The sequence below is a fragment of the Dermacentor albipictus genome, unplaced genomic scaffold, assembly GCF_038994185.2.
Source record: "Dermacentor albipictus isolate Rhodes 1998 colony unplaced genomic scaffold, USDA_Dalb.pri_finalv2 scaffold_25, whole genome shotgun sequence".
NCBI classification, from domain to species: Eukaryota; Metazoa; Arthropoda; class Arachnida; order Ixodida; family Ixodidae; genus Dermacentor; species Dermacentor albipictus.
The window spans coordinates 1,223,318-1,236,754 of NW_027225579.1; the positions used below are offsets into that span (position 1 = coordinate 1,223,318).

The following is a 13,437-nucleotide window of genomic DNA, read 5'->3' on the forward strand; positions in this document are numbered from 1 at the left end:
TGCTTGTGTATATTGTTTATTCACTCTGTCAGACAAAATCTTTACACCCAAGTGCAGTCAGTAAATTTAAAAGTGCACGTCTGCAAGGGGAAGTCAGAATTGTATTTGAAGACAATTGCATCTTGTTTGATAGTTCTCGAGCACTTGTGCGCCACTAATCGAGCACAGCTTGGCCCTATACTGGATGAGGCTTGAAGCTTTCAATGTCTGCTAATCACTAAAACAGCACCAGATCTCACTTTGTGTCAAGGGGTGGCACACATTTGCTTAGTTCTAGGGAGATGCATGTCTTTCTTGCGCATTGAAGTTCCCAATACTTTCTAGTCTTACGTAAAAGTACACAGCTCAGTACAATGCATGTATGGTATACGTAAGGCTGCTTTGTTCTTTAAACCGAATCAACAAGAAGCAGCGACTTCCGTTTTTGCAAACCTTACCCTACTTCCTAACCATTCCTAGATCAAATGCGTATAAAATGAATCTTTGGTTGTTGTATTCTTTCACAGGTAGACATCGGTGACGGTGTATACATTGAAAAGGGCCTGCTGAAGAGGCTGTGCCTGGATGCTAACAACTCAGGCATTCACTTCGCGGAGGGCCTCCTTAAAGCTCCTTTTTCAATAGAAGACGTTGAAGGGAGGTCCTTCTTTGGGCGGCTGTCAAATGCCTTCCACAGAAGGATCCGTTGGATTCCAAGAAGGTCAACACCATAGTAGGTATGTGTGTCACAAAGAAGCATCTTAATATTCTTTGTGCAGTTTTCAACAAAACTCCTTTCATGGCAATTTCAGTGCTATCTTAGGGTATACTCCTTTCTTTCCTGCTAAAATAGCTATTAACCTGATTATATAGCATATTATAATGCAAGCTTTGCCACCATAACTAGAAAATTGTCAATACTGTTGGCATATGTATTTTTGTGATAGAGGCCCTGGTCATATGAATGCACTGATAATATAATATCCTGTCTTGTGGAAAGCTAACATGTTTAGTAACAAGCTCACTTTGACAATGTCTTCCTGCACAACAAAGGCATTTTCTAATGTTGCTGTAGAACGTCCGTAATGCCTGTTCAACTGCTTACATGTTGCTTGTATCATTTCGTGGTTCTTAAGTGCAACATAAAAATAAACTCTTCTATGTACCTGTGCCCAAGCAAAGCTGCAGCATAGTTATGACTGACACCTTGCCTTTCCTAAGATAATTCACACATGAAACTTCCATGTACTAGTCACAATACGAATATCGAAGTTCATTAAACTGAAGTTGATTTACAGCTTTTGTTTGTAGATGACAATTGGTACGATAGAGTTTATGCGTCGTGCATCTGTTGGTGTTACGCACATCCATCACGCTCCCAGCTTTAATGCACGAATTCAGTCATTTCATGCATTTCTAGGACTTTGCACAAAACAGGTGGAGATGTTTATAGCTCACAGGATTGAAAGCTTGTCTCTTGTGCACTTCCTTTTTAAGAAACAGATGCATGGTGTGTTGCAATGTCACTGTAGCAAAACTAATATATTGCCTTTTTTCTTCTCGTTTCTAGACTACACAACGCAACATTTCAGCCTACTTCCAGGGCAGCTGGAGAACTCGTCCTCCTTACTAGCCCGGGGATATTAAATGGATGTGTTCAAGCACAAATGGAAACCCGTCTTCTTCTGTTGCATGCCACACCTAGCCACTTGGCAATCACTATTCGCCAAAGACAGATAGTTGACAGGATGTTACTAGCAAGTCGTTAGGATATATAAAGGTGGTTAATAAATAGTCATTGCACAGTTTTTAGGAAGCAAATAAAAATTTTATTCAGAGATAATCAAAGCTTACTTTTGCAATATATAATTGCAAAAGTAATTACCTCTGAATAAAATTTTTATGTACTTTCTAAAAACTGTGAAGCCACTATTTATTAACCACCGTTATACATCCTAACGACTTCCTAGTAACATCCTGTCAACTATCTGTGGCGAATAGTCGACAGGATGTTACTAGCAAGTTGTTAGGATGTATAAAGGTGGTCAATAAATAGTCGCTTCACAGTTGACACTTTCTAACGACATAAGATAATAAGCAGTCGGTAAGAATTCTATCGACATTTTATATCTATACTTTCAATTCAATATCGGTGGCCAATAGTCGGTAGGAGGTTACTAGGAAGTTGTTAGGGTGTCTAAAGACGTTTTATAAAATGTCGATAGGTTCTAGTAACATTTGTCTAAAGACGGTTTATAAAATGTTACTAAAATTTTTCGTAAGGGCCCAGCATAAAAACCACCCATTGGCTCTAGACATAATGAAACGAGATAGAAGTTATGTTCATGTAGAAATTCAAGAAAATCTTTACATATTGCCAAGAAATGAATTTTGGAACTCAGACATCGAATATCCTCCATGGCTGCTTACAGTTCCAAAAATCGAATTGTCAGTAGATGGGATATTCAGCAAAAGAGACATGTTCATTCGAGCTGCTCAACAACTAGCGCTGTACCAGATATATATGCGGTATTCAGGATACACACACGTCTATACAGATGGCTCCAGTGCAGCAACCTCAACTTCATCATTCATTATACCGCACCTCAACAAACAAGAATCATTTAGGTTATCTCGTGCGACTTCGTCCACAACGGCTGAACTGTTCGCAAGCCAATGTGCGCTAAAATTTATATTTTCAGCAAGAGATGCGCAAAAATGGGTAATTTTCAGCGATTCACAGGCGGCTCTAACATCACTCTGCAACACAAAGGGGAAAACATTCAGTGACAGTATAATACATGAAACACTTAAAAACCTCACAAAGGTAAACGAAGCGACACATTCAAAAGCATTCCAGTGGATACCAGGACATTGCGACATTCCTGGCAACACAGCAGCCAACGAAGCAGCACGACAAGCGCACCTCAAACATGATACGGCTCCGCTCCCAATATCAAAGGATGAATTACGCTGCATTATGAGGACAACGACTCTCAAAATGTCTAGAAACACTTGGTTTGACCAGAATTCTAAGAGCTCGGACTTATATATTGAAGACGGCAATAATGCCGGCATGTTTCTGTAGTTCGCATAACTGGAAATGGTGATTGGCGAGCCTCAGCTATTACAAGAGAACTAGAAGTCGCACGTGGAACTCCTAGGCATAGGCGTAGTCCTCTAGCTAAAAGTCTTTGAAGTCGTTCTTCTGACGTTTGGGAAAGTCCGCGTAGGATGGGCGCGGAATACGCGACGTTTTGTCGTATTAATGCATTGTGAACAGTCAGCATGGACGATACGGATCCGCCCCATGATGTGCCTGCAAGTCTGCGAAGTACAGTCACTATGGCATTGACCTCGTTTTCGAGTTTTCTTATGTGGGGTGCCCAGGATAGCTGCCTATCAAGTATTATGCCTAGAAATTGATGCTGTGTGGCAATCATTAGAGGGTGTCGTTCCAGATTAAGAGTGAAATTTTTTAACTGCCTTCGAGTGAAGGGCAATACAGCTGTCTTTACGAGTGATAGTACCATTCCTCTTCCTCTCAAAAATTTGTTGATTATATTTATGCCGTCTTGCAATGCCATTTGAAGTAGTTGAGCATTAGACCCAGATGTCCAAATACACACATCATCTGCATACAGTGAACACTTTAACTGTGATGACAGCCTTCTTGTTAAATCAGCCATGACGCAGTTAAAAAGGACGGGGCTGAGTACGCTTCCCTGTGGTACTCCCTGTTTGACAACATGTTCAGCACTCTTTCCTTCACCCATCTGAACAAATATTTTGCGACCTGATTGAAATTCAGACATCCATCGCAACGACCTGCCAGACAGACCGAGTTCCAACATGCTTAGCAAAACATGACCGTGACTAACAGTGTCAAATGCCCTCTTGATGTCTAGGAATACTGCTATAGTTATGTTCCCACGTGCACGCTCGTGCTCCACACAGGTTACTATATATAATATTGCATCCATTGTGCATCTATGTTTTCTAAAACCTACTAAGTAGTTGGACACCACATTCCTTTCATTACACCACCATTGAAGTCGCGCGTCAATCATTTTCTTCATTACTATGCATAAACAACTTGTCAAACTAACAGGGCGGAAGGATTCAAGGCACAAGGGCGTCTTACCAGGTTTTAAAATTGGTATGATTCGAGCGACTTTACAAGAGTCAGGTACAGTTTCCTCTATCCATAAGTTATTATAAATGTCTAAGAGAGCATTTGTACCTGTCGGTCCGAGGTTTCTTAGCATATTGTACGTAATGCCATCCGGCCCAGCAGCCGACTTTTGGTGACATGATGCAATTGCACATTGAAGCTCGCTTAATGTGAAAGTATTATCTAATTGAAGATGTTGGGCCCAGTAGCAAGCAGTAATTTTTCGCCTAGCCAACACTACTGAAATATCAAATTCTGCACATTGCGATGAAAAAGCAGGTCTGGAAATAAGCTCACAAAATTCATCTGCAACTATTATTTCACACGTGTCCCGACCTACAGCGAGAGCATGAAATGGGCTGCCTTCGAGAAACTGCACTCCGTCCATCGCGCTTATCAAAGCTGAGGTTGAGTTTGCCAGGGCGAACGGGTGCCAGTGAACCACGTATGCCTGACCCGAACTATGATCACATTCCGTGAACTTGTCATATATTTCATACCCCCCCCCCCCTCACGCCATATCTCCTTGTATATAAGCGCGTTATTTAACATTATTAAACAGTTGGTAGTTTGCGCTACGTCCGTCCACGTCCTGTCCTTTCTTAATATCGTCTGTGTAAAACTGAGCGCAATATAACCATGAAGGAAGCTCTGTGTTGCAGGTACGCTAAAGGAATCAATTACTTGAAAAATTCGTGGAACAGCCATTTGAGGAGACAGCGTGCCGCAGAAATCGCGCCAGCGCCGTTTGCCTAAATTTTCCATTCGTCTGCGCATTACATTGTGTATTTTCTGAGCGTTTCTGTATGCTTCTAAACTTCCGCTCCGTCGGTAAGCTCTTTCGGATCGACTTCGGATGGCTCTTAGGTGTTCATATTCTCCGTCAACTGCAGCATAATCTTTTGGAATTCGTACCTTCTTTGTGCATATGTTCATATTGTCCTGCAAAGATTCCGTAAATTTTTCCACTGTTGCATGTTGATTAATTTTTTCCGTTAGGCGGTACCGAAAAGCTTGCCAGTTGGCCAGTCTGCTGTAACGTCTGGTATCACAGTGCATGCTAGGGTTGTAAACAAGGATGGGAAAACTATCACTTCCGCGAGTTTCCATATCTGTTGTCCATCCCACTCCATTCACTAGATCATGTGAACACAGGGTAACATTCATGCAGTTTGAGTAATTATATCCACGAAGGAATATTGGCGACCCATCGTTTAAAACAGTCAAGTTGCATTTATCTATGGCGCACTCAATAACGTTACCCCGTGCATCAGAATGATCACAGCCCCAGATGGTGTTGTGTGCATTGAAGTCGCCACATATAAATACATTAGAATGAGCTATTTTGAATATATGCACTAGCGCTTCTACTGAAATCTGGTTTCAAGGTTGTAGATATAGATTAATCACTGTTATACAGAGCTTGCCAAAGGATACCTTACATGCGATGAATTCCCCGAAGTCTGAATCACTGGACTGAATTTGATAAGATGGTAGGTCCTTTCTGATGCACAGGAGCACTCTGCTAACAGCACCTTGACGAGAAGTCTAGTATATCTAATAATTTGAGAGGCGAAAGTCGTCATTGATTCCCGCCTCTTGAATGCAAAGTACTGGGAAGTTGTATTGCACAAGCAGTTTACGAAAGTCAGCGCACTTACTTCGAAGACTGTTGGCATTCCACTCAAATATGAGACATTTTTGTGGTGGTTATTCATGCTCTGCCTGCCGCAGTTTCGGCCCGGATTGTTGACACAATAGTGCTTCTAGAGGCAACAAGGCTTTCACTTCTGGTGCGTTGTTTGCTTTCGGCAGAGTAGAGAGGATTGCCTTAAGAGCTGCGAAAAGCATTGGCAAAATCAGTTGTGTCACCGATGATGTGGTATGTTCGCTATTAGCTGGTGTTAATTCTGCAGTAAATGAGTAAGGTCGCTGAGAGAAATGTGTGCGAGTACTGGAGCTTTCTTGTGTATTACTTTCTGCCTGTTGTCGTCTGGGTTTCCGTAGCACTGATTCATAAGACTGGGCACTTGATTCCGATCCTCTTGATTGGTCTCTTGATTGCACTGTTGGTTGTTCTCTAGAGGAGGAACAGCTTGTTAATGCTCTTGGCTGTGGTGGTTCCGGTGCCCGCTGAGGTGGGTGATCTGGCACTGGATGAACAATCTCAAGATTCGGGGCGGGTTCACAGCGTCGCGGTTGTCTTCCATGGATTAGTTCATGTCGACGCATTTGTGCCGCTGCTTTTTTCTGAGGGCAGCCTGAGAAGGAGGCGGCATGGTTCCCCGCACAGTTTGCACATTTAGGTTGAAGAAGTGACTTGCATTCCTTGTGGTCATGATCTTCTGAGCAGATTTTGCATCTACGTGTGCTGCGGCAGGTTTTCACCATGTGCCCAAATCTCTGGCCGTTATATCAGCGAAGTGCTGGTCCTAGGTATTCCTCGACAGGGTGGTTGGTGAAACCCAAGTAAATTCTTCCTGGAATAGGGCGATCGTCTCTGAAAGTAAGAATTACCGTGTGAAGTGGACGTGACTGTACTGCTCCATCTTTTTGGCGGAAATATCTTATCTGTCTGCGTGCCGATATAACTCCTGCATCTTTCAAGAAGTCTAGGAGTTGTTCGTCTGTATACTGCAGAGGCACACGTTTTACTTTGCCAACGTTTCGCGTGTATGACTCGGGGATGAAAAGCTTGACTTCCAGGCCGCCTACACTTAAGAGCATCAAAAGGCGCTTCGCCGACGCTAAGGAAGCAACGCTGACACTGAAGCTTCCATCTCTGTTCGTCCTGAGAGACTGTACTTTTTTCTTTGGCAGCGGAAACTATTTCGGCAGACACTCGGTTTGGATTTACTTGCCAAAAACTAGTACCTTCACTTGTTGGGCGAAATACAACCGGAATGCCTTCGGCTCGCTTTTTCTTGTACGTGACCAAAGTAAATGGTGCATCTTCACCCATCTCTTCTTCATCACTTGCTGTCTTCTAGGCGAGGCTTCTTGATCTCGGCTTCACCGTCAGCCATTATTCCTGAATTTCCTGAAGTTGATTCCGATTTGTGGAGAACCAAACGTGCCGGCTTTATGAAGCTTTGTGACGCTTGCAAGGCCCCAGGCTTTTCATTACGGCCGCAGCATCATTCATATGGCTTGTTACGTTTGGACGACCATAAGGCTCGTGATGATGTTCTCGGCTTCCAACCACCGTAGCGGCAGGGTAATAGCCAGGTCGTCAAAAAAGAAATGTCGTACCTGTAAGGCGCCTGGCACGTTCAATCTTCGCCCGATGTCTTGTTAATCAATCGTCGTCAATGGTAACCGTAAATGTAAAAAAAACCCAGAAAACTCAGAGCACCGCACAAAAACAGCGACCGAACAGATACACTTGTTGCGTGAATATTCCTTTAATTGCACTGAAGTTTCTTTTCCATTCCATACGAATATGTTACCGTATTCCCCCCTTACACAATGTCTTCTCGAAGATCTGTAAGGCACTTGTAAATAAATAAATAAATAAATAAACTGATGAGACGCCTAGTGTAACCTACCATGAACCAATGACATCAAGATCGAGTATGTCGTTCCGAAAGTGGTTAGTGTGCGCGATGTAAAAAGAAAATTTGGGAAAATTGCACAAGGTCCATCGACAAAACATGAAAGATTTGTGGTTACAATTCGTATTACAGAAGTTATGCGTTTACCAGAACTGGTAAGCTTATCAATTTTTGGCAGCAAGTATAACCTTACAGGCATTGTGTTTAACGGGATTAGATATGTGGCTAAGTTGCCTCTTAACTTTATTAATACAGCTGCACCTTCACATTAGCATACCTGTGCCTCCATTATCTGCTGCTATAATTTTAATTTCCTTTGGAATCGCTAAAGCGTCACTAATTATAGTTTCCTTAGCCGTGAATGGAATGTCGCACCTACATAGTAGGCGTGGAATAGGTCACATTGTGCGGCTTTGATGTGCAAATGAAGTGGCACCCATTGGGTAGAGATGGAGGTGTCTAGTGATTGCCAGAAGTTAATAAAACTGAGAATAAACATTCATAACTCTAATACCTTCCCCACTGGATTCACAAGAAGCTGAGTTCACACGAAACATGGGCCCATAACCTGTGATCTAATGTTTCAGTAGGTGGTAGTTTTTTCGATTTACACTATAATCCACTAAATCAAAGCCAAAGTCAAAGTCAAAGTTTATATGACATCACGCATGCAGATATACACAATGCGATGTCAGGAACAAATACAAAAAGCTTTCAAAAAATGTTTCGATGGAGGTATGTGCCCATCAGAAGGAAGAGAAAATAAATTAGTGGTTACAGGGAGAGTAAATACGTATGGATGCATATTTCCTTTCTTCAGTGCAGAGGCTCTATACAATTTTCGGCAACACAAACATACATTTACAATAACACTTAGGCAACAGGATAGGAAATTGCGTAGTTAACAAGACAACTGCATATTGCACATGCAGCGTAAGGAAATCACAATACAAGTCGACAAGGCACAAATATGTCATAAATTGGTGAATAGTCCGAAATTAGCCGTACATTTTAAGGAACCCATGAGTTACCAAGCATTGTCGCTATCTACTGAAACATTTGAGTACCGCGGTTCGTTCGTACCTGACGGCTGTGCCATGTGTCAGGGTTAACCCCTTTCCTCTTAATAAATATCAAGGGTCTCGGATCCGGCAACATTGATGCCTTCAGGTAGCATGTGTGGGTTTATTTACCGGTTGCCTTCACCCAATAAGACCACTTTCTCATGAAGTTTGCGGCAGAAAGGATGTTCCACATCCGCTGCCAAGGTCTGTGAGTGGCGGCGTTGGCTAACACTCCCAGGTTTCTAGTAGGAAAGATAAACACCCAAGAAAGTGGATGGGGAAACGGCGCCACGGTAGCTCAATTGGTAGAGCATCGCATGCGAAATGCGAAAGTTGTGGGAGCCTTCCCCACCTGCGGCAAGTTCTTTTTCATGCAGTTACATTTCCATTAGGTTATCTTTTTTTATTTCATTTAATAAGCACAAGCAATTTTCCCTATGGTTGTCCTTGGTGTGAGTGTTTGTTTGCTTCTTATAACTGCACGTGGTGTAATTGGTATCATTTTTTGTTATGCTCGACAGCTGCTCAAAGAAACGGTTGTTTTTGTGCTTACCCGATATCCAGCGTTTCCATCTAATTTGATTGTACAGTGAATCAGTTTTCTGCAACCCAGTTTAGTAAATACTAGTTCTATTTGAACATGAAATGGTGTGTTTGCAAGAGTGCGCACAGTTTCTTTTTCTGAAGTACATGAAACTTCTAAAGAACCCATGCAGTCGTTTTTTCCCTCTAAACGAAGAACCAAAAGCAATATGGAAAAGAAAACGTGTGATATAAATAAATATTTTATGTGTGTTGGTGGTATTGAACACAATCTTCTTAGCACTTTGACCACATGAGCAAGTTCGTTAGTAACCATATCTATATGTTGATTCCAAATTATAGGCTTTTGAGAAACAACTTTTAATGGAAGCACGCACAACTTCACTAATTGCATTGCCAATCATAAGCTAAAGATATCGCACTGATCATTTGGTTAAACAGCACAGCTTATTTATTTGTTAATGTTTATAGGTAGGGAGTTTAGTGCACTCCAACTTGTACAATTTCTAGCAAACATCGTTGTCGTGATGAACCTTATTGTTGATGTCGGGAGAAGTGAATTACAGGGTAGTGTCAGCTGCATAATTTTATGTTGATGCAGAATAAATGTTAACAATGTGTTTGTTGTAAATATTGAAAAGCAAGAGAGTAAGGATGGTTTTTTGTGAAACTGCGGTTTTAAGATCTGTTAGACATTTTAGATTTAGACATTTGGCAAAGTATAACGAATGCCTGCTGGCGAAATTTCAGGTAACATATAGTTGTAATTATTGGCAAGAATACACCTGTGAAGTAATAAAACTGCCGCATTTTTTAGAAATGTTACGTTTTTGTAACTGTAGTGTACTTGTGTCATGTTAGCCTTTTTCTTTATTTGTACTATCTAACCATATTATATTGTTTGATGCTGCGTTGCTTCTGTTAAACTTGTGTTTGATTCAATCGCCCCCCTTACTCCATGTTCCTGACAGAACCTGCAAGGAAACCTGAATAAATAAATAAATAAATAAATAAATAAATAAATAATCAATGCGGGCAAATGCCCCAGAAAAATTCACAAAAATGCCAATAGTTTTATCATCTTGTCGTCTGTTGCCTGTAAAACGTGTTTTTTGTTTCATCAAAGTGTGGTCTCAGTGAGCAATTCTTTAGAAAACTAAACTGCAATACCGAGACTATATTATGTTTCTCGCAAAACCATGTCATTCTATCATGAATTATTTTTTTCTAGGATTCTCTTCCCAAGGGGGGTGAGGTAAAGTCTGATCCGTTCGAGCTGGGCAAGAGGGCCACCTCTCAAGGGTTGGTCAACCCGCCGCTTCTCTTCAACGTCGCCATGCACGGCCTCTGTGCGTGTCACTCCGAGGTGGACAGCGTTAATCACGCTCTTTATGCCGACGACATCAGGGTGGGGTGCGACGGCGGCAGTGAAGGCAGAGTCGAAGAATCGCTACAGGCGGCCCTGAGCTGCACGGAGGAATTTTCGGAGGGCATGGGGCTGCGGCTCTTCCCGTACAAGTCCGAGCTCCTTTTGTGTTGACCGACAAGGAGGGGGCGCATCCCCAAAGGGCAGGTCCCTCTCGGGAAGGTCGACATCTCTGTTCGCACGGCCATCAGGCAGGTCATTCCTAGGGTGGAGCTCATCCGCGTACTCGGTATGCTGATCGAGGCAACGTTAGTACCGGACAAACGATCGCTGGTATCACCACTAAAACGGACACCATAGACAGGCTCATCACTAGTATCTCCAACTGTGGCGGAGAGCTGGGGCAGGACAACCTCCTTAGGTTTACCATGCCTTGATAACATCACGTATAGGTGGCCGCCGCGCAACGCTGGCACGGATACGAGAGGGCAAAGCTCGAAGCGCTGATGTGCAAGAGCATCAAAAAGGTGCTCGGCATCCCCATGGGTGCTAGCACAGAGAAGCTCTTCAAGCTTGGAGTCCACAACACCTTCAACGAGGTTGTGGAGGCACAGCAGACGGCCCAGGTGGCCAGGCTTTCTTCCTCGCATGCGGAGAGGCGGACCCTGAAGGTGCTGGACTGCAATCCCAGTGCCATCAGGCAAAGACGGTGCGCGCTCGACGCGGGGACGTGGGAGGCCGTCATGGTCTTGCCGTTCCCGAGCAGCGTGCACCCGCAACACAATGTAGGCAGACACCGGGCCAGGGCGGCCGCACTTCTCGGATCCGTCGCCGGTGGTCCATGATCGGTTGCATTCATCAACGCCACCCAATACGGTTCGTTCGACCGGATCGTGGCGGCCGTAGTAGATTACAGGGGCGACCTCCCTAACGCCGCGTCCGTGCGGGTCTGGCGCCGCGTCCGTGCGGGCACTGGCGGAACAGCTCGCGCTGGCCCTCTCCCTCCGGTACAGGAGTAGACCGCAGGTCTACACGGATTCCCGGGCGGCGGTCACGGCCTTCGCCGCGGGTTCGGTCTCGAGGGAGGCGGCCGCCATGCTTTGCGGCAGGCGCATCAACTCCCACGTCATCACTTGGTTATCGTCCCACATGGGGCCTCGGGTCTCCCCCGTCGTTCGAATGCCAACGAGCTGGCCCACGCGCCCGCGCGCGACCTCACCCACCGCGCCGGAGAAATGCCGCTAGTGGGCGCGGACGCGAACGCGGGGCTCCACAAGGACTCGCTCCACACGTTCAACGAGATTACAAAGCACTGTCACCTCAGCAAGAGGGTCTACCGCCCACCCCACGCCAAGCTATACAGGCCTCAGTCTTCCACGCTTCGCCTGCTGCAGGCCAAGTCTTATCCTAGCCTTGCCAGGGTCAGCAGCTGCGTGGAGTCGTTCGAGCCCGAGTGTCCGTAGTGCGGAGATCCCTTCCGCACTTTAGACCACTTGCTGTTGCGGTGTCGCTCCACACGACGGACCAAGTCGGCGGGCCACTCGGTCACGCGCTGCGACGTCACGGCCCGGCGCGGTCCGGCCCAGCGCCGAGCACATCCACATGGCAGACCGCCATAGCAGATGGCAGAGCAGACCAACCAGCTACACTCTCGGCCAGAGTGTTATCATTGTTATCATTCCGGCTCGAGTCCCACAAAGCCGGGGACTGCTCAACGAGGTATACAAAATGCAAAAACCTCCTCGTCACTTCAAGAGGACACCGTGTTTAAAAAATATATCTGCTGCACGCACGTGTAGGCGGAACGGCGGACATGAAACGGCTGGCTTGTCTGGCTTTTGCTGAGCCGAAAACTAGATTGGATTTGGCTGAAGACACTCTGTTTCCGGACAACATTCGTTGGCTACGCCAAAATCGCTGCGATTTGCATGCGGTCCGCCGCGAAAACGGAAGCGGGAAAAGCCTCGGCGATTTGTTGGACCGCGTGGGCCGCGGTCGTGCGCGGGCCAACGGCGGTACGCACGAACTGGTGACGTCGTATCACGTGATGCGCGGACCGCGGTCCAAAAGAGCAATTTGGTCCGTCGTGTGGATCAGCCTTTAGGGGATCCCGACCGTCTCATCACGGAACAGGGTGGGAGGAGGCGCTCATGAGCGCCAACGTCGCCCCTCAGGTACGGGCTGTCCAGAGGGCTCGCGGCACGGCGGTCAGAGGCGGCCTGCCCGTGCCGACGTGGGAGTGGTCCCCGGTAAATCCTCCGTCTAAGGCGGTTTTGTAGTCCCTCCTCAGGACCAGAATAAAGTTCACTGCCGGCCTGCCTGCCTGCCTGCCTGCCTGCCTGCTTAAATTAGAAGCAGTAGGCTTAAGGTATATCTTCACGTGCGGAAATAAGCGCGTGCAAGGCAGCGCGCTTATGCCACACCACTGCGCGTTCGCGGTCGCGGAGAGCGGTGGGCAGGCGAGAGCTCTCGCCCCCTCTCGAGATGCTTCGGGAGCCCTCGAGCTTTTCAGTCGTTGTTCCTCTCCGGCTGCTGCAACACGGCGCGCGCGCTAGTCGAGCTCGCCCGCAATAGCACTGACCTCAAGGCCCACGTAATAAGTTCGGCGCCTTTGAGTGGCTCGCTCGGGTTCGCGGAAACGCGGAGCCGCGAAAGAATGGATTTGGGACGCATCATCACGCGGCAGAGACTTGTGCGCCTTTCGAGGCGCGCGTTTATAAGCGCGCCGACTTGGGTGCGCTTACTTCTGCAAGTGAG

At 45.7% G+C, this 13,437-nt stretch overlaps 1 protein-coding gene and 1 long non-coding RNA gene across 2 annotated transcripts in view; one reads left to right on the top strand and one right to left on the bottom strand.

Annotated features, from left to right (window-relative positions):
- LOC135914833 (salivary peroxidase/catechol oxidase-like) overlaps nucleotides 1–13,437 on the bottom strand; it is a 155,712-nt gene that overhangs the window by 38,203 nt on the left and 104,072 nt on the right. The window lies entirely within an intron of this gene.
- Nucleotides 583–1,647, top strand: LOC135914834 (uncharacterized). Its single transcript, XR_010568429.2, has 2 exons — nucleotides 583–716; nucleotides 1,550–1,647. It is a non-coding gene; the product is annotated as an uncharacterized lncRNA (long non-coding RNA).